At 41.6% G+C, this 20,495-nt stretch overlaps 1 protein-coding gene across 1 annotated transcript in view; it reads right to left on the reverse strand.

The window, feature by feature from the left end:
* Positions 1 to 20,495, reverse strand: part of ITPK1 (inositol-tetrakisphosphate 1-kinase) — a 127,745-nt gene that overhangs the window by 97,372 nt on the left and 9,878 nt on the right. The gene's annotated exons all lie outside the window — the stretch shown is intronic.

The raw sequence follows: 20,495 nt of genomic DNA on the forward strand, positions 1-20,495 counted from the left end.
TCACTTTGAGGGCATAAGGAATTTAATTTAAGAATCAAAAGCCTCAGCAAGGACATGACTGGAATCTTTTTTCCTCATTCCCACTAACCTCATCTGTGAAAATCAAAGACCCTTGCTGGAGAGGTCAGGGCAGCGCTGCCTGACTGTCCCCAGCGCCCTTCTATCTATGAGGGCCTATGTTGCTTTCCACAGTCACAACTGTTGCACACTGCTGAATGCACAATGGCTCCTCCAGTTTTCTCCCCAATACAGTAAGTCTTTCTTTTGGAAGGCGGTTACAAAGATGACCAAAGGAACAAGCAATCCATCAGCATCTATGACATAAATTTTTCCTTTCTTCCACTTCACAAGCCTGGAGTTTCTCTGGCTGAAAAGCAGTATGCATGCACTGCATAGTCACAACAGAGCTCATCGTTGCTCAGCAAGGAAATTATAAAGAAAATGAAACCAAGCACCTCTTACAGAGAATTTCAAAGCCCTCTTGCAAATAACAGTGGCCTGTAAATGGTGGGTGATTGATGTGTTGCTATTAGAGTGTGGGAAGCATTGCTGCAGAACAGCACCTGAGGCTAGCCAGATGCATTCCAATTATGCTCTGGGAAGAAAAAGACTCCTATAGAGAAAGAGTTAATAGCCAAATTGCTGAAACAATGACTTTCACACAGCTAAGTGACATAAACAAGAAATACTAGGTAGGAAGTGTTGTGTGCTTTTCTTTTTTTGTAAATGAGTGCAGCAGCAACTGGTGAGCCATTCCAAGCACTGTAAGCTAAGACTTAAAATAACCAAACCAGCTACATTTTTGCTGTATCTGCCCTGGAGTAAAGAGAACTCAGAAGCGTCATAAAAATACACCAGGCTACAGCAAGGACTACTCCAAAGCTCCTTGAAAGATGGCATCTGATGGAAAAGACTGCATTTTTTGCCATGCCTACACACATTGAATAAGTTTTGTCCTACTTTGCAGAAGAGAAATACGTGAAAGCTGGTTGCCAAAGCTGCTTGAGAACGAATGGGCCTAAAGGCTTTCTATAATGACCCCAAAATGGACTCTGCAAATCGACCAGGAATTACTGAAACCAACTGTACTGCATCAGCACAAGGTAGAAGCTAGCCTACAGCTTTTGTTTCTGCTAACAAATAGCGAGAAGCATCCGGTGCTGAAGACGCTGTCACACACTTAGTGGCTATGGGAAGGAGGAAGCGATTAGCAAGGTTGGCTTGCAGCACCGGGTCTTCCTCTTTCTCAGTAGCGGGCTTTCCCCTTTGGTTATCTGAAGTATTAGAACTACTTACACTTAAACCCAGGAGACAAGAAACCATAGAAGCATGTGTGTTTTGTGGGTTAGGTAACTTGGGATAAATCCTCTATCAAAATAGTTTGGGGTTTTTTTGTGAAATTAAGTTATTTAAAGAACCAAAGATACCCAAGTAACCAGGACAGCAGGCAGCCTCGTGTCTCTGTTACATCACCACCTGGCAGTGCCACAAAGCCACAGGGACAGACAGGTGGTGGCTGTGAGGCACCAAGATGGGAGTTCCACAGCCGAGTGCGTAGCACCATGTCACCACACTAGTTGTCCCACATCCTGTAGGAAACCGATTGGGAGTGGAAAGCAAGCTGTTCCCCAACACGAAAAACTCTAGGAACCCCCCAAAAAAATCAGTGGGCAGAAGGAAGCAGACCACAGGCCATAAGCAACTCAGCAGCAAGGGGCTGCCCACAAAGGGTGTGCAGGTGAGGTGGAGCAGTTGCCAATGAGCCAGTCTGGGAGCCTGACAGAACCAGCACGTGGCCTGAAACCAAGTCATATCCTGCCTGAGGAAGGGCATCTATTCCCAGCTTGTCCAGACATCTCCTGGAACTGGCTACATGGGATCCAAAACAAGCTTTGCAATACAATCCCTTTTTTCTGAGGGGAAGAGAGTGATCCCCATTAGCTGTGTTTCCCTCCCCCTTCCCAAGGTGTGACACAACCACATCAAAGCAAGACTGCTCGCCTACTTTCCTTGAGCAAATGCTTGAAAAATGGCCACTCTTAAACAATGTTCCTAGAGGTCACTGTTTTTAAAACAAATATAATTCTAAAGAATATCCAGACCGGGATCTTATATCAGCCAGGAAAAGTAAAAATAGCCAATGCTAGAAATCCTCTGGAGAAAAAGAGAAGAAGAAAATTGGCTGAAAGCGGTAAAACTAAACACCTAATTCACACCAAAGCTTCAATGTCTTCAACTGGTCCAGCCTGTCTAAAGCTATGGAAACATATTCACAGGCATCACAAATTTCTGACTGGTGCTTTAGCACACGCTTCCTTCAGTGCTGAGCTTTCATTTAATCAGACACTACAACATCTCAAGGAAAAAAAAAAACAAACCAAAACTGTTAAAGTTATCTGCTGTTCTGAATAAAACCCAGAAGCCCATCACAACTCAATTCTATACCCGAGGCACGTGGACAACCCTACAACCACACGAACAGTGATTAAAGTAGGTTACCACGCTACATGACTTAAGAAGTTATGAAGTTGTCTGTGGATTCAGGGAAGAGTTTGATATCAAGTTACTATGAACCCATAAACTGGAGTCTTAGTACTGATCTTCTACCATAGTCTCAAAGTATATGGAACAGTTTTGGTTGCTTTAACATCCAAAGTAAACAGTTTGAACTAATTCACCCCAGCATCTCAGACTAAAATACCATAGTGAATGACAGTTAAAAAGAAAAAAATTATTATAATGTCATACATTACAGCCAGGGTTAAATTAAGTAGCATATTTTTGCTGTCTGGACTGAGTGACAGATTGAAAAATGGCATGCAATTTACATTTTGAGAACTAAAAAGCAATCATGATACCTGCTTTAATAGCCTAAGCAGTTATTAAGGCATGCAGCAAAATTCATTTTCTCAGATCTGAGGATGTTTCACCTCCAGAAGGTTCCATTTACAAAAGTAGCAAATAATTACATATTGCTTTGACATAAAAAATAAAAGAATGTTCTGGTTTCAAAGGGATTTGCATAAATATTAATGAACCAGAGCAAAAACAACATCCAGTAAGATTTTCCACCTGAAATTATCAGGCACGGAGGATGGCACCCTACAAGAAGTCCCAAAGCAAAGTGCAAAATGCAGCAAACACCAGCCACCCCACAGCCTCACAGACATCCTGTTTTCTCTTCCAGGCATAAAGGCAAGCTCAGCTAATTTGCATGAGATTTTCCATCAGCAGGGCACCCTGTATTTCTGTCAGGGAATATTTTGAGGATCCATGCTTTTATTACCTTCCCTCACTGATGGACAGTCATTACTGCCCATGACAGAAGCAACCAGACAGCAGCCCCAGTGCAGTGTGTGCTGCTGGGAGGCGCAGGCTTACAGTCATAGGTCAAACTGAAGTTAGTTGAAGGCACCTGAAAAGCTACAAGACTTGGAAGTAACCCAGGATTTTTTTTTTTTTTTTTTTTGTGGTTTGTTTTTGCTTTGCACCCAATCTATTAAGCAGGGAATTAATCAGAGGTAGTTTTGCTAATATAAATCCAGCTATTCCTTTTAGAAACGTTTTGCTCTTCTTCCATCAGTAATTTTGAAAGACTTATGACTGAAATTGGTCAGAAGTTGATGTTTGGGATGGGCAGAATCCTTGGTTTTCCGTATCTATGTAAAGCATCATAGATCCAGAGGAGAAGGGCAATCAAGTATACCCTTATAGATAGGTAGCCACAGATAGTGTTGTGTGTTTTAAATGTTTTAGGCTGAAGAAATGGGACCTCTGACAGCCACTGAGGATCTTTTAAATAGAAAAAAATCATGGGGGATAGTCACATACGTGCATTTCATCCTTCTTATTATAATCACATAGAATCACATAGAATGGGGAACAGACCTCATACATCAGACGCTACAACATGGCAAGCAATTTTCATGCAGCCATCCCACGTGACAGTTGGGAGAGCCATCTGCTCTTCTCCACATCTTCAAAGCATTATATCATCCCATCTACAGCTTTAAAACTGCTCCTTTGAGCACCATACCAGAACAAGATGCCAGGAAATGGATTAGTTAAAAGGAGAGCTTTTGGGCAGGGCAGGCAGCAACATCACTCTAGCATTTACCTGAGGGACCACAATGCCTCCACACACCTCCAATTCCACCACAACACAGTCACCTTCTGGGAAAGAGCCAGCTAGAACCCCACTAACCTGTCATCCTGCCAGACCAATGACAAACTGAAGTATCCAACATCAAGACTACAGTGGTTGAAGCTGCAAGGAGGAGAAAGCCACAAAAAAAGAAACCAGACACTCTGAACAGTGACCATAGGGAGTATACTACCTTAAGTCACTAAATATGAAGTCTACATTTCAGTAATACAAACTTGAAAGGATCTGTTTTCTTCTGTTTTCTTTTTAAACTCGACATTTAAGACATTTCCATGGTGTTGATCTCTGCATGACGTTCTTGGAATGCAGCAATCTTGGGTCCTGTGAGTCCATACTCACTGTTTTCCCCAGAAGAGGAACAAAACCACAGTAACAAGGGAAGAAAAAAAGAAGAAAGAAAAAAGAGGCGCAATCATGGGAAGAAGAAACGATTAACAGATGCACAGAAAAATGATTTAAGACAATGAAGTATTCATCCTGCCAGACATTCAAAGGCGTATTTAATACCTGGTGGCAATTATGAGCAATTACACAGGGTTTAGCTTTCAACCATAGGCACACAACACCAGTGAGACCTTCAGACCTTATCAGATCCAGTTTCCACCTATGGCAAGCAGCCACACCACATGCTCTCTCTATAAACTTATTAAAAATCATCTTCAAACCAAGCTGCCTTGGCACTGTATCTTCCATTACAAGACATTATTTCCCAAAGGTCACAGTCCTTCAAAACGCTAAGTTGTTCCAGCACCACCCTTTGGCTTCAATAAACTGCCTGTCTCCTTAAGAGCTGCAGAAAGTAGGTATGCTCTCCCTGTGCCAGGCTCCCTTTGTCTCTCCATAATCCCAGTCACCCTAATGTTAATGTGACCCTCTGCAAAAAGCAAACACTTGAGCCATCCCTTTCAATAGTCTTTCTAAGGTCACAAGGCACCAGTGATGACTGAGAGACTTGAAAAGAGTAGACAGAATCCCACGGCAGAAGACAATATTGCTACTGAGAATAGATAAAGTATTTATCTTCTATGTATACTGTAAACTCAGTGCAGAAGCTGCAACAGGCTTCTAGAAACATACAGACCTATTCACATTTTATAAACAAAATGAACTAAAACTTCACATGAAAGGTTTATATTTTGAAAAACACTTGATATTGCCTATTTGCTCTCCAGTGTCATGATATGTTCAATTAGGTGTTACACCAAGGCATAAGTTTTCTACATGCATTGATAAAACTCCTTGGTACTGTATAAAATGCTTTAAGACTTATTTCATTCACAAGCTTCTAAAAAATTACATTTTCCATCATTGTCAGCTACTCTCCTCTCATATTAAACAAGTAGTTAAAAATTAGCTTCTTGTTCTCCTGAATAAGGAAGTCATTAAGCAGAAAGAAGAGTCCTAAAAAACTTCATTTTCCGTTGTCATTGGAGCCCTCGAAATCAGATATGTGTATTTTCTCCATGTAACACGTGACTCATCATGTAACTTGGGAAAAAAAGGGCAAAAAGGTGCATTAGCTAGTTGAATGGTAATTTGTTTACATCTGAATTTCCAGATACTGTCAAAATGCAGGAAAAACTATTTCAAACTTCTTAACAGCTGTTATGCTGGAGAAGGAAGACAGGCATTAGGATCACCTCAACTTCCCCAGTACTAAATTGCAATGTAAGAAACTAAAACCATTCTGAAAGGCTTGCCACAAAAAGGCACCTACACTAAAGTCAAAAGGAAGACTCACATTGACTTGATGAAGACTTCAGTATCATGTTTGGGTAACACTGCTAGAACTGCTCTAGATGAAAGCTAATGGTAAACAGTCCTGACATTTCTTGTTTGCAGCAGCTGAGGATCCAATAAACAGGTGATTTTTCAGTTTTCCAAATGACAGGAGTTCACTTTCCATAGTTAACTTCACCAAGGCCACACCAGCACTCAAAGTAATGGGTCTACATCCCAAGCAACACAGATAATTAAACTGCTCCCTCACTAGCTACTCTGAGAAACTTGTTCCATCACATTTTTCACTGCAAGTAAAAGTACACATGATGTGCTGGAAAAGCACAATGTACTGCTAAGCCACTGTGCAAAATAAGATTTAAAAGGAGTGACAGAACAATGCTGTTTTAAGAAACTGAAACAAGGTAGGATGATTAGTCACAAACTGCAAGGTGAAACAAAGAGCACTCAATTTGAAGAAAGAGTCAGCAACCCTGCTGGCAGTTAGCTACGCATACTTGCCCCAAGGAATCACCCTGCAGCTCTCGTGCCTACAGCAAGCAAACTTCTCTTGCTCCCCAGTAGGACAGACACACACAACAGTGCACTCAGCTACAAAGGAGCCTGAAAGCGCAGGCTTGCACTTTCAATTTGGGCTTGAGACCTTACAAAGCATCACCACTTTGGGAACCTCCTTGTCAGAGCCAGGAGAGCTAGCAGCTCACAAAACCCACCGTGACAGACTGACACAGCTTTCTGTTTAAGCTGCATGTCAACTACATGGTGATGCCCTTCAGCATGCTTTTCCCAAAGTGATAGGTAGAATTCCTGTATTTGCATGGGTCTTTCTAACTCTCAGGTGCCTTTCAAACAAAACTAGCAAAAAGCATTAAGTCAAACGCCTGTTCTCTCAGCCTGATACCATCAAATCTGAAGTCAACTCAAGCACAACTCCTCCAAACTCTACCAGTACTTATGTGGGCCCACGCTGCTTATGAGCACTATCAACACAGCTTTACCACTAAATCTCTGAACTGCACCAGGCAAGATAATCAAGCCTTCCGCCTACCTCCTTTCAAAGACCACATCTTTTGCAACAGGAATTAAGATTTAGCAAGAGCTGGAGCAATGCAGATAAAGTTGAATCAAGACATGCACCTGCACTCCAGCTTACCTACCTGTAAAACTATCCAGAAACCAGAGCCTTGTCTTCCTTTATTTAAACTCTGCAGCTGAAGTGCAACAGGCAATCTTACTATAGCAGACCGCAGTGCTCACCTAAGGATACAGTTTGTACTCTGTCTCACTGCTGAAGTTTCCCCAGCCAGCCACTTGAAAACTACCTGACAGATTTCTTTTTGTACTACACAAAAAGCTAGACTGGACCTTAAGTCCATTTCGACTGGAAATGGAAAATGAGAAGGGCAGAGAAGAATACATTTTTTTTCCAGCATAGGTAAGGCTGTCAAAATGAATGAGGAAAAAACTTCCTCCAGCATCTGCACAAAAGCCCTTTCTCTAGGAGGCTAACAAAATCATGATGCTTTTACAAATTTCCATCTAGGCAGAGAGCAGCTAAAAAATAAAAGATTTAAGGCAGATGCAAACTAGCATTTTCATTATTTATTTATTTTTTTTTACTCTGAGACTTCCTTAAGGCTTCTGCCTCACTGTTCAGCGTGACGCATAAAATTACTTTCTTTTCAGTATAGTTTTTAATTTTTAACTCATGTACACCAAGGCTAGTAAAACCTGCATACATATTTTATAAGCAGCTTTCTCTGAGAATTCTAACAGCTGTCAACGTCTCTTTATTAAAACAGCTGTCTTCCATGTTTTGGTTAACAAATAAACTCGAGGCTTCTGGGGCTTTTATAAGGCAAGATGAGGTTTAAATAGAGACAGCATGCATTCTTGCATTTGGACAATATACAATCATAACATACATGAAGACACCCACAAAGTTGTTTCATTTACAGTTTTCAACTTAAACATCATCAATCAGATTTAGGCAATAAACACAACTATTCACTATAGTTGCAAATAATGTAGCCAAACCAGAAACATTGGTTCGCCGTTCATAGAAATATCACACTGTTATCAGCTACCAAGGAGGGCTAAAGAGACAAGACAAAAATTTGCACTGATACACATCACACAGTTCTTAGTGCAAATATATCTGCATCTATCTATATACCCAACTATCTATCTCATTAAATCTGTGTATGGAGTGAAAGCCTTAGATTAAATATATTGATGTTGTGCCCTACTTCCTACTTACAAATCTTCCAATTGCCTGCCTCTTCTTTTTGGGTAGGGAAATCAAACTGAAGAAATGCAGCACATCTGATCAGCTAACCTAAAATGGGCACAGCAACAGACAGCAGCTGCCTTTTTTTTTTTTTTTTTTTTTTTTTTTGGAAGGAGAAAGAGAACAGAAGAAAGACAAGAGGTGAACTGGCTCGGTCTTCCAAGGTCACATAACAATTTTGACTGCCCCATCTGTCTTTCCCCTGCAGTAAGCCGACTTTCTGAAAGCATCTGGTAACTGTCCTCTGAGAGTCTGACCTTCTCAGGACTTCTCTCAGTTCTAGGCATGTGCTGCAGTCATCTTTAACATTATCAACGGAGCCTGCACACAGCTACCTGGCAAACGCAAGCAGGAAAACAAAGTGCTATAGGAACACTCATTTAGTAGAACCATTATCCACAGTTTGTCTTACCTAGACCAGAATCCCCCGGGGCAGCGCATTTGAAAAGCATCCAACTCCATCAACCCAGAGAGCTACTCCTGTTACACCAATCAGCCTTGACAGCAAAGCCCATTCATGACCACAGTGTCTCACTCAAGCCCCTGAAAGGTCTGCAGAGAGCTTATGGCTCTCCCACAGAGTTGATGCTCAGCCTATTAACATCAATTGGAGGCACTTTTTCTAATAGTGCAGCATTCAATACTGGTCTAGTATTGAAGATTCATGATCTTGGAGGTACCTTCCAACCCTGGCCATTCTGTGATTCTGTGACTGAAGATGAAATTTTGCCATAATCCTCTGAATTATGAGCATCCAGGTGTGAGATGTGGAAATCTCCTTCTTACAATGCCTGTCTACAAAACATGTAATATGTGGCAAGCCTAACTAAAAAGCCCTGTACAAGAACGTCTGCTAAATTCTCACACACTAATCAAGGCATAGAACTGCTGAGTTTCTTAAAAAACAAGGTAAGAAAGAAGGTACTTAGAGCAGACTTGTACATCAGCCAGAAGGGGCTGCTTCCACACTGCTCTTTCTGTTCGACTCCCCACCTGCCTCCAGCATTACTACTACCGCCTGCTTACTTCCACAAGTCTTATCTAGATTCCTAACTCCTAGCTGAACAAAAGCAGCCTGTTAGCCTTCCAGAAGCTTGGGCCTGGAGCTTGCATTCCAAGCAGCTTCCCATGCTCTCCACACAGCATCAGCCCAGCACAGACAGCAAGACCAGGCCCTGCTGGCCCTGCATCCCCATCCTGCTGCAAACACGGGGCGCTGAGCGATGAGCATGTCTCTGCCAGGCAAGCTTTCATACTGAAACGGCTTTTATTCCATTAACCCTGAAACCCAACGCTGAACTTCCACTGCAGCTTCCCAAGACATTGGCAAACAGCCCTGGATAAACCTTTTGGAGTTTTACAGAGACCAGACGTGCACTGAGACATACATGAGAAATGTGTAATGCAAGCTTTTTTTCACTTGGATCTCTGAAAGAGACTGGGTATTTTTGGCAGAAATTAGACATTTATTTAAACTCAGCAACTTGCCATGCAAAAATATGTTTATTCATTTCCAGCAAGGCTTCAAGTAAGATATATAGGTGCCTGGGGCTTTTTCCTGCATGCAAAACTTCATTATACAAACAAGACAGTTAAGTTAGCATGTCTGCTCACCACAGAAACCTGATTGCAAATTTTTTGTTTTTGCACAAAGGATGGCCCCAGTGTTTTAGCATATTACAACTCAGACATCACATCTTCCTCAAGTCATTAGCTCTGAGAATACTTGTGATTCCTCATATCCTCTGCTTACCAAGTGACCTCTGCATACCTAATGAACAAATTTTCTTCCTCATGTATGGAACCAAAGAAAGGCACTGACTCAGCCATAGCTGACAAGAGAACTCTATACCCAGAAGTTACTGCCACTGCTACCAAACTGGTTTCCAGCCTGGTGAACATCAGGATATCAAAGGAGAGGGCTTACAGAAAATAATGAATGCAAAAAATGTTCCTAGAAGCCCCTCCACTCTTAGCTCAGCACCTGTTTAGACTCACGTAACTCATCCATCCAGTTCCTGGTTTGCTTGCTGCCTTTGTCAGGCATTTCATGCTTGAGCCTTCTGTTTCTGTTGAGCTGTTTCTACTTCTGAAACAGCTAGTATTTTAAAAAGAACTGTTTAAGCCCAAAATTAATATCTAGCTAGAAAGCAGTCCCACCAGTTCAGTATTACATGAAACTGGGATTCACCTATTTGTTGTGCACCATCCCCCATCCTGTACTCTCCGAATACTGTAGGAACCATGTCATCAGCAGACAGAAATCCAACTGGAATGCAGAAAGTGCAATCCTGCTGTCTAGTTCCCTTTATGAGAAGAAAAAAGGTGTTCAGCAGAAAGTGCATGGTACAAAATAATAGTGAATCGGATTGCTTTTGTCCACTTCAACATATTCAGATGCCAGTACCAACAAATGGAATTTCCTTCCCCTGCAACTTACTCCTCTGCTTGAGTTTACATCAACATAGATCAAAGAAATGATTTTACTTTATTTGGAAGCTTCATTAGGAAAGCTTGCAATAAAATGAAAGCTTGGCTTCCAATAAGTGATGACCACACTGTTTCAAAACATTCTGTTTATTGACATGCAGCCAAATTCCCTGAGAAGAAAGAGGATGGAGCATTTGACAGCGCCGCAGAAAATTATCTTAGTGCTCTACACAAATTACACATGATTCTGGAAATTGAAATGCAAGCAACATGCTTGTTATTGAGCATGTTTCTTCTCATAAGGAAAAAGGATCTAAATTGAGAGATAGTTAGTTAAGGAATTATTTTAATTATATTGCATATAGAATGCTACTAATGGCTGATGTGGGAATAAATAGTTTTTTCCCTTAAGAGGGAAAAATACTTTTCTGCTAGTCCTGCTAGAGAGGAGTAAGAAATCGAACATATGGAACAACATACTGCCCTCAATCTTTCAGTATCAAGGCAGTCTAATCAGGAGGATTGACAGAAATTTGCCAAAAGCTTTGTTCAGTGAAGGATATTGGATCCTTCCGTACAGAACAACTGAAGTCAGAGAGAGTAAACTTGAGGCTGGAGCAGAGATGAGACAGTAAAACAAAGTCTCCATCACTCAAGATAGTTTCTGCACCTGAAAAAGACAGAACAGGATCTCTGAGAAATCTCCACCCTAGCTGGAGAAAATTCCGTCACGGTGTCTAGACTACTTCAGAAATGCACATCTGTGTGCATACTGCATATGCACCTATTTTGCCAGACATTTTAACTGCTTTAAATTACAATGAACTTTGTTGAAAACTGTAAGATTAAAGTTCTCCCTATTTCTTTCAGTCCATAGGCTTCTTGCTCGGAGCAGCGGCATATGCATAGCACTGCCAGAATACCATTTTCTCATTTGCTTCAGTCACAAAGAACAGCTACTACCTGTTTGTGATCCAAGCTGTTAGACAAAATGCATACCTACCCATAATGCAAAAATGCATTATAGAGTAAGGAAGTTCTTCAACAGAAATCCTGCTTGCTTACAAGAAATTTAGAGCATTCTTCTTGCTGAACCAAGCTATTCCTCCCAACCAGCTTCAGCCTTTCTACCAGCACCACTGTGCCCAACAGGTGACCCTCAACACGCTTCCTTGGGCTCAGACTCACTACACATACCATGCATCCCCACACCTCTCTTTCTCTTTCCATGGAACATCTTGCTCCTATCTCTCCACACAACACATACATACAGCATTCTAATAATTCCTTGTTTTTTTGTTTGTTTGGTTTTTTTTGTTTGTTTTTGGGGTGTGTGTGTGTACAACTTTCCCATGTTCAGCCAGGGCACACAGGAACTGCTATGCAACCCCCAGAATGCTATTACCTGTTCCAGCTGGACTTCACTGCAGCCCAAACTCAGTCCTGCTGGGAGCCCTGCACAGCTGGGAATAAAGCAATGCCTTGGGCCTCCCCAGGTTTTCCAGAAGCTGCCTCAACAAGCAAAACCCTGAAGGAGCTGTTACTTACACTCTCATTCTCTCTTTCAGAAGAACAGCCCAAGGCCAGCAGTTCAGTGGCATCTTTCATATTTGCTTCCCTTTATGGATTTATCTGGGCTCCCTGATACCTGCAATTGCAATGCTGTGCCATTACAACATGCCAATGAGTTTAACAATCTAAATCTATATAGATGGATAGATTTCAATTTCTATTCTAAACCACCAAATTACCATTGTCCTTCTCATTACTAAGGAGGCAGACACCAACAGCTGATGAAGGAGCTGCACAGGCAGACACAAAGGTGCAGAACAGCCAGCTGTTTTCCTCTGGGTTATTTCTGTCCAGCTCCGCCCTGAAACTCACTCTTCAATCCCAACAAATGGCAGCAACTAATTAGAAGGAAAAATGCAAGTTGCTGATTAAATGTCTGATTAAATGTTGATTACATGTTTGATTAAATAGGATTGCAGAACAAATTTCCCTTGGACAAGCGTATTCATCTTCTGTTGCTCACTTCTTTTGCTTGTAGACACGAAAGATAAGGAACTCAGGGATGATGCTATACCACACAGTGGGATTTCAAGACAAGAGGTGACTGTGCAACACAAGGCAAGGAGAAAACAACGATTCCTCTCCTGCTGGCTGGTTTCTACATATCATCATAATGTACAAACAGCTAACTGCCCAGCTTCTCTTGTTAGGGCTTAGATGTTTGACACAGGATCCAGCTCAGAGATTGCCAGAAGTACATCACAGGTTAACTGGAGATACAGTCAGCACAGAAGAAAGGAACTGATGGAAAGGTTTCAAACTGCTGCAATTCTGAGATATGTACAAGGACTTGAAGAACCATTATGTAGAAAAATAAAGTTCACATTACACAGTATCTTCAAGCAACGTTGAAAATGTCTTTGGTAGGTCCTTGAAGAACTACATCCACTGAGCAAAGTGATTTTCATTCATCTCATTTGCTCTCACTTCAGATATATCAAATAACAGCTAAGGAGAACAACTGAGCCACATAATAAGATTAGGACTTCTCTACAGAGAAAAATGCATACATGTACCTCTCAATCTCTTAGCAAATAAAAACATCATTTGCTCAGAGTGTTTTCAAGAATTCCTGTTTGTGAAGGCAAAAGAAAATCCTCACTTGGGTGTCTGCTCTTACAGCCCACCAGCACATCTACTGGTACTAGTAGGATGCTTTGCTCCAGGAAGCCTTTTTCCCAGCCAGCATACTATCATGGCTCCTTGTATGTCAGCCCTCCAGCCAGCTGCGTTTCACAAGGACAAAGTCACTCCACACACAGCATCACGTTCAGACTTTATGCACTCAGTTTGCCAGCTGACAGCACATGGGTGTGGGGCTGATGCTTTCTGCTCCTTGGACCTGTAGGGCTTTGTGCTTAACCCCAGACCCACAGCCCAAAGACACAGCTCACCAGCAGCCTGACAGCAGCACGACTGGCCTTAGCTCTGCAGCAGAACCCTCTCTTACACCATCCAAGAAGTTTGCATCTGGAACCAACAAAAACTTTGTTCAAGTGCTGAAAGTCTAAAGACAGCTCTGTAAGCACAGCCTGTCTTTAAGTCAGGCATAACACCAATCATACCAATTACCAATTCCAGGGTGTTTACAACAACAGCTCTGTGCCCCTAAGCACTTTTAAACCATGGACCCTGCTTGAAGAGGTGCAGTCCAGCTTCATTTACATCACTTTCTTTCTTACTTGGGAATGTTCAGTCAGAGCCAATGCTGGAAAGATAACAGACTATTTCTTCGTGATTTTCTTCGTGATGCTCTCCTTAGAAAAATGCTAGGCAGAAAGATCATGACCAGAATTTTTCAAGAAGACTTTTTCTGGTGAGTAATTACATCTCTCTCTCTCCCAAGAAAAAAAAAAAGGGTCTGTACACAAGCAATTAGGAAATGAAAGAAAAGTCTAGAGCTGTATTTTTGACCATTTAAGGCTATGACTGAGAAGGACTGAATAAAACCTTACTTAAAAAAACAAACAACAAAAAAACAAAAACAAACCCAAGGCTTTGATGCTGTTAAAAACAGAAAGATTTTTTTCCAAGCATTTGCCTGCAAAGTATTTCACTTTAACTATGGCTGTAACTCACACAGCCCTGCACCCTGCCCCAAGAAACTACACACAGGTGCTTCTGAAGACAACCTGTGTGCTCAACTTGCCATGAAGCTCTACCTTTGCACGAGAGACAGAACCACACAGAGAACGCAATGTAATAGATCAAATTTCTTCACACTTCTTCCTCTTTTTTTTCCCCTCCACTGCCTGGGCACTAGGATTTCCCCAGAGCATTATTTAGTGTCTTTACCCACCTGCAGCAATACATTCCTCATGCTGTGCCTTAATAGCACCAAGCCAAATACCACTGCCCTAGCTCTTCTCTAGCAGCACGAATTGGACACACACTGCCAAGCACCAGACCTGCACTGATAGTGAACCTGCTAGGAGAGCATGGGCAACAGAAGCTGTGGATGATGGTTTTACAGACACTTCACACAGTGCTACTGTTTCTCACTCTGATTTTGGGTTCTGCAGAGTTGCTGTGTAAGCTCTTCCTTATGGTGCTATCCTGAGATGTACGGCACAGGTCTGCAGCTTCAGGATTAACACTGCAGGCTTTGATTCCATGGGAAGCAAACAACTTCCATGAGGCAGAACTAAATGCTAAATCCTCTGATTTTTGCCAACTCTCACTGCAGTTCCTTATCAGAACAGCCAGTCAAGCAGAGCCATGCCAGTGCAGTGCTGCTTTACTTTGGGATAAGGGCAATCTTTCTCTGCTGTCGATTCCATGACAATGAAAGCAAAATAACTGCAAATCATGTAATAGATTACATAATCTATATAATAATAATAATAAATAATAATAAACAGAGATTAACCAGAGTTGACTGGAAAAGAGCCTGCTAGGAAACTGCTCCTGCCACACACACACATTAGGATCTTAGTAGCAGTGGCATCATATCTATCGACTTCCAGTTGTCACACACCACCTTACATAAACATGCCAAGATGACAGGTACTTCCCAGTAATGATACCACAGAAAGGTTTTCTAAGGTATTTTTGACCAAAACTAGCTAAACAGATTTTCCAAGAACTGATACCACCAAACAACAGAAGCTACAGAGTCCTATTCTAAAGCAGACATCTGTCCCTTTGGAAACTGGTTTCAGTCCTGTAGATGAGATAACACATGTAAAGCTTAGCCCACCTTAAAACACCAAGCTACACCTAAAGCAAATGCACAACCTCCATTGCTTCTCCCTGGGAGCATCCAGCTGGGACTCATAGGTCCCTGCCACCTGCCTCTCCTGCTCAGCCTCAGCTACTCCTGGTGCTGCCTGCCAGTCCCTTGCCAGAGACGCCATCTTACTGCTCAGGCATCACTTTTCAAGATGTAGCAAATTATTCTATTTCTGAAATAATAAATATGCAGTCTTAAAATCTCCTAGGAGATTCTGAGCTTCATTTAGAGGGGAAAAAATAGTTTCTCAGTACAGTAGTTCCTCTTGAAAAAAAGGCTGCCAAGCACCTCATCTTTTCATTTTAAAATAAACACAAAACCAGGCTGCTACCCACATCCAATACAAGCTTGAGCCAGACAATCATTCCAGTCTTTCAGATGTTTATTTCAAGTAAAACTGTGTATAACAAATACAAGGAAGAAAAAACTTCCTGAAGAATTAGCCACAGAAAACAACCCCGAAGATATGAAAGAAAATGAATCACTTCTGAGAAGCAATTTTTTTTCAGTTCACAGCAAGATGAATAAGTCATACAACACCTTTTTAAGATAAGGTGCTATTAAAGACTCATACTTTATGAGAGGGTTTTTTCCAAACTTCCTGTGTTTGATAATCATTTTGTCATGAAAATTAACTCCTGTTAACTTGAGCACATTCAGTATTGGGCTCACAATCACTCGTAGCTTGCACAGCTTTCATTTTCTCCTGTGTTTCATGATGTCCTGTGAATGCTTGGAAAATAGCAGCCACATGCTGCATTCACAGGGCTGCGGAGACCTCGTAGGAACTCAGGTATCCCAACAAGGGAAAATGGCTTGGGCTGAAAAGGACATCAAAGCCCACCCAGTTACCACCCACTGCTGTGGTTTGGCTGCTCCCCATGAAATCAGGCTCCCCAGGGCCCCATGCAACCCAGCCTTGAGTGCCTCCAGGTATGGGGCACCACAGCTTCTCTGGGCAGCTGTGCCAGTGTCCTGCTGCCCTCCGAGTGAAAAATTTCTCCCCAGCCTCTAATCTTAAATCTCCTCTCTTTTAGTTTAAAACTATTCCCCTTTGACTTCTTCCATGGTGTAACAGTGAAATCGCATTTTCCATCCTCCTTACAAGCTCCCCGCAAGTACTGGAAGGCTGTAATGAACAGAACCCCTCCAGAACCTTCTTTTCTCCAGGCAGAACAAGTCCAGCATGAAAACAGCCTCCAGTACTACTACTGTGTGGGGAAAAGGATTGAAATGTCACCTCACAGTCCCTTCTTTCTGCTTTCAAAGTATATGGTGCTTCATTTTCAAGGCTGCTTCTATAGAATTCATCAGTGAAAAATAGTCAAACGTTAATGCCTCAGATTTGTTATTTCAAATGGTGCTTTGGAGCAGATAGAAATAAATGAAGAGCTGCTAATAAATACCAAGACAAAGCAACAAATACTTTAAATCTCCTTTGAGACCCAGCAATCCTAGAGCAAATTGCTACCAGTTCATCCACACAACAACAGTGTGATAGGTTTTTACTATAACTGCATTTGACAGGTGGAAAAAGTAAATATTGGGAAATTCACATACTAGTTACAGATACAATTATGCGTAGTCCAGAGATAAACTCTATGATGACTGCAAGACCAAAGCTCAGTTCAAGAGGCTTTTCTCTCATTTCTCTTGGATTTGAGTGAATTCTCTGATTTGGAAACATCCTCAATACCCCCCACATTCCAATTCTAGGTACAAATGAATGCATGGAAGACAGCAGCAAATATTTAAACCTATTTCAATTGCTTGCAGCTCATTTATGTAAAGTCGGACTTCATTCATATTTCAAAGCTGTCTGGGCGGCATGTTTCAAAGCCCTCTGGCAGTCAAATCATGCATTTACAGTACAGCAGGAAAAGAGCCACCTCTCAGGTTTTGGGGATTTGCCTCACAGGAATGTCTCTGAGTTCCTGTGCTAAGGTAGCCATCCAACACAGACATGAGACAGTCTGAATAAACAATTTAATTTCCTGAAGCTGTTAGGAGGAAGGAAAAAAGCCAGGGAAAGAATTTTTGTATTTGAAGATATACAGAAGATGGGGCGGAGGTGTTAACCCTGTAGTAGTTTTTATTTCTTCAAAAGGGAGGTCCAAAAGGACCAAAGAGGAACTCTCATCCCTGTTTTCTTAAAGACAGCTCCAACAATTATTTCCTGAAGCCAAACTGGCTGCTGAAAACACTCCAACACAAACATTACTTCTTTAAAGAGTAAATAATATTTACCAAAAATATTCTCCAACCCAAACCTTTCTTCACTGTGATGTTAGCAGTGCCACTAGTCTGCTCCATCTTGTTTGAATTAGTTCCCAGAAACTTTGATTTAGAGGGAGATGAGATAGAAAAAGGAGATTTTACAAGCACTTCATGCACTTTCCACAAATAAACATGCTTTGCTGTCAGGTTCTACAGACTTTTTTCTCTGAAGGAAATAAGAGAATAATAATAGAAACTCAAGGAGCAAGGGGGAATCGTGGAAACTCTCTATTAACATACAAGCAGCCAAAGACCAGACTGATGTCCAACCTGTCCATGCTCCTGCCTTCAATGTGGCCAGAGCTTCTCTGCTTTATAGCCAAAGACACAAAAGAAACATCCCAAAACATTGGTTTTCTTTAGCTACCTATTGCAATTAGAGCTACAGCTCTATTATCATTGCTGTGACAATACTTGAGGAAGAGTATTTGACAAAAAGGAATGGGTTTAAGCATTACATATTAACAAATTACTCAAAAGAAAGAGATCATATCACAGTACAAACACACTGTGCCAGCCCCCTCCTAGATAATACCTATTGTGACCTAAGATGCATGGTCACGAAACTGTCCAGCACAGTAACACAACAGTGCAAAAATAAGAAAAAAGGTTTCACTATAGAAAGGCTGGTGGTTTGCACAGTACATGTGGAAGTAATAGCTGCACCCAAAAATTCTGTACTATGTACTCAAGTTTATTTTAGTTCTGGGAAAGAGAAAAACTCCCCATACACCCTTCTGTTCTTCCATTCAACCACTTCTGGCTCCTTCCAGCATCATTTTGGGCTTCCAAGGGTAGACTCTCAGCCAACTCACAGAAGCACTCACATCCCACCACTATCGCAAAAACTTTTACAATTAAGTGCAGCAGCTGACCAGACAACAGCAAGATTCAGTGTTACTAATGCACAAAGGAAAATTCTCATTCACATCCATCTTGAGGTGGAGCGCCGTTTGCAAGCAAGTGGTCCATTGCTCAGAAGCAACAAAGTGTGGAAGATCACTGCCTCAGAGCATACAGGAAGAGCAGAGCTATGATCACACTGCATTACCAACGGAATCAGAAGGTGAACTAGCTAGAGGTCTTGAAACACAGCCACAAAAACCAATTCAAGCTTGGTGATAAGTCTGTGACCAAAAATTCTCGCTCTACTCAACTGAAAATAAAACAAAATTTAAAGAACAAATTCTTTCCACTTCTGAGAACCAAGGGCCTGAAACAGTACCAGAAAAAGAAAGGAAAAGAAAACAGAGCCTTCTAACCATCAACAAGTCTGTACTTTCTATCCTTTAAAGCATGCTAAGAAAAATATCAAAAGACCTACTCTCTTTAAAACTCACTGCAACATACACTTCTATTTATTCCTTGGAATTGAAGGAAAAGAAACACCACGAAGTCAAACCCTAAAGTCAAAATACAACCCCACCCAGTACTTACACACCTGCAAACACGCCTGTTTTCCTCGAGCAGCCTCAGCTCCTACTTGCAGGCCATGTATCCAGGAACAGCTAAAGGTGAAGCAAAGGACTTTGCCTCTTCACCAACTTTAAATGGTAGCAGAAGTTGTGAATAAGAAAAACTCTGCGAGTGACAAAAGGTGCTGCTCTGTTTTAGACTTTTTCCACCACATACTCTTTGCACAATAATACTTCTCCCCTCCCCTGACAGATACAGTGCAGGTCAACAACTACAAGTACTATTGGGGTTTTTTTTGGCCACCATCCTTTCATTAAAATAGCAGACTTTCTTAGTTTTTTGTTTTTTGGTTTTTTTTGCTTTTCTCCCTCCCATACACTTATGTACACTTTTAAAGGAGTTTTCTTTCAGCACTTGAAAACTACCAGATTGACAGCTCCTGTGAATTAAGTTCCCTCTTTGTTTGCAATACAAGAGCAGCACCACAGGCAGCCTCAGAACAAGCTCCCTCTGTCCTCCTCTTTCTACCATCCAACAAGCAAGCACAACTAAACGCCAGGTTTCACACTGCTTTGTCACACCACAGGGTCCCCAGTGATGTGGTTCACCCAGACCATCTCACACAGTACACCAGTGGCAAAGTCATATGCAATGGAAACATCACAAGATGGCACATTATTGGCACACAAGTGGGGCCGTTTCCACACTAGAGAACACACCAGCTTTCTGAGTGTTCGCATGGAACCTTTCCGTGCAACCTGGTCAGGCAGCACATGTGGATGCCTTTTTAACTGCAAGGGGTTGTTAGTTTCCACCAAACTCTCTGCAAGGAGAGCTGTAACTCACAGCACACAATACACGAAGCTAGAGGCTGGCCCCTAAGCCGTGCAGATTCTAGCTCCTCCTCCCCCTCTTGTTCAAGCTTTGTTATTTCTAACAGAGAAGTTCTTTCTCTTTGGGGAATAACTTTTGACTTCTGAGCTTCTTATGGCTCTTTGACTGAAATAATCATTTTCTTAATTAAGATGTTTTAATAAAATAAACACGTGTATAAGCATGTGTATATATATATATATATGCTTAAAAACATGTAACATCGATTCCTTTACAGGATTAAAAACAAAAAAGGAGGGGAAAAAAAAAGCAATTTTGTATTTGTTTAGTACAACTACAGAGAGTAGCCAATGCATACTGAAAATTTACTTAATGATCCTATGATACCAGAAATGAAAGTGAGATTAAAAGACACAGTTGAAGATTTGCATAGAACAGGGCTATGTGTAGCTATTAAACTCCATACCATGGATGCAGCTGCCATCACCACGGCCTCCAGACCAGTCAGTGACCTGCAGATGGAAAGAGGCTCCACCAGA

The sequence above is a fragment of the Lagopus muta genome, chromosome 6 (assembly GCF_023343835.1).
Source record: "Lagopus muta isolate bLagMut1 chromosome 6, bLagMut1 primary, whole genome shotgun sequence".
In the NCBI taxonomy this organism is placed as follows: Eukaryota; Metazoa; Chordata; class Aves; order Galliformes; family Phasianidae; genus Lagopus; species Lagopus muta.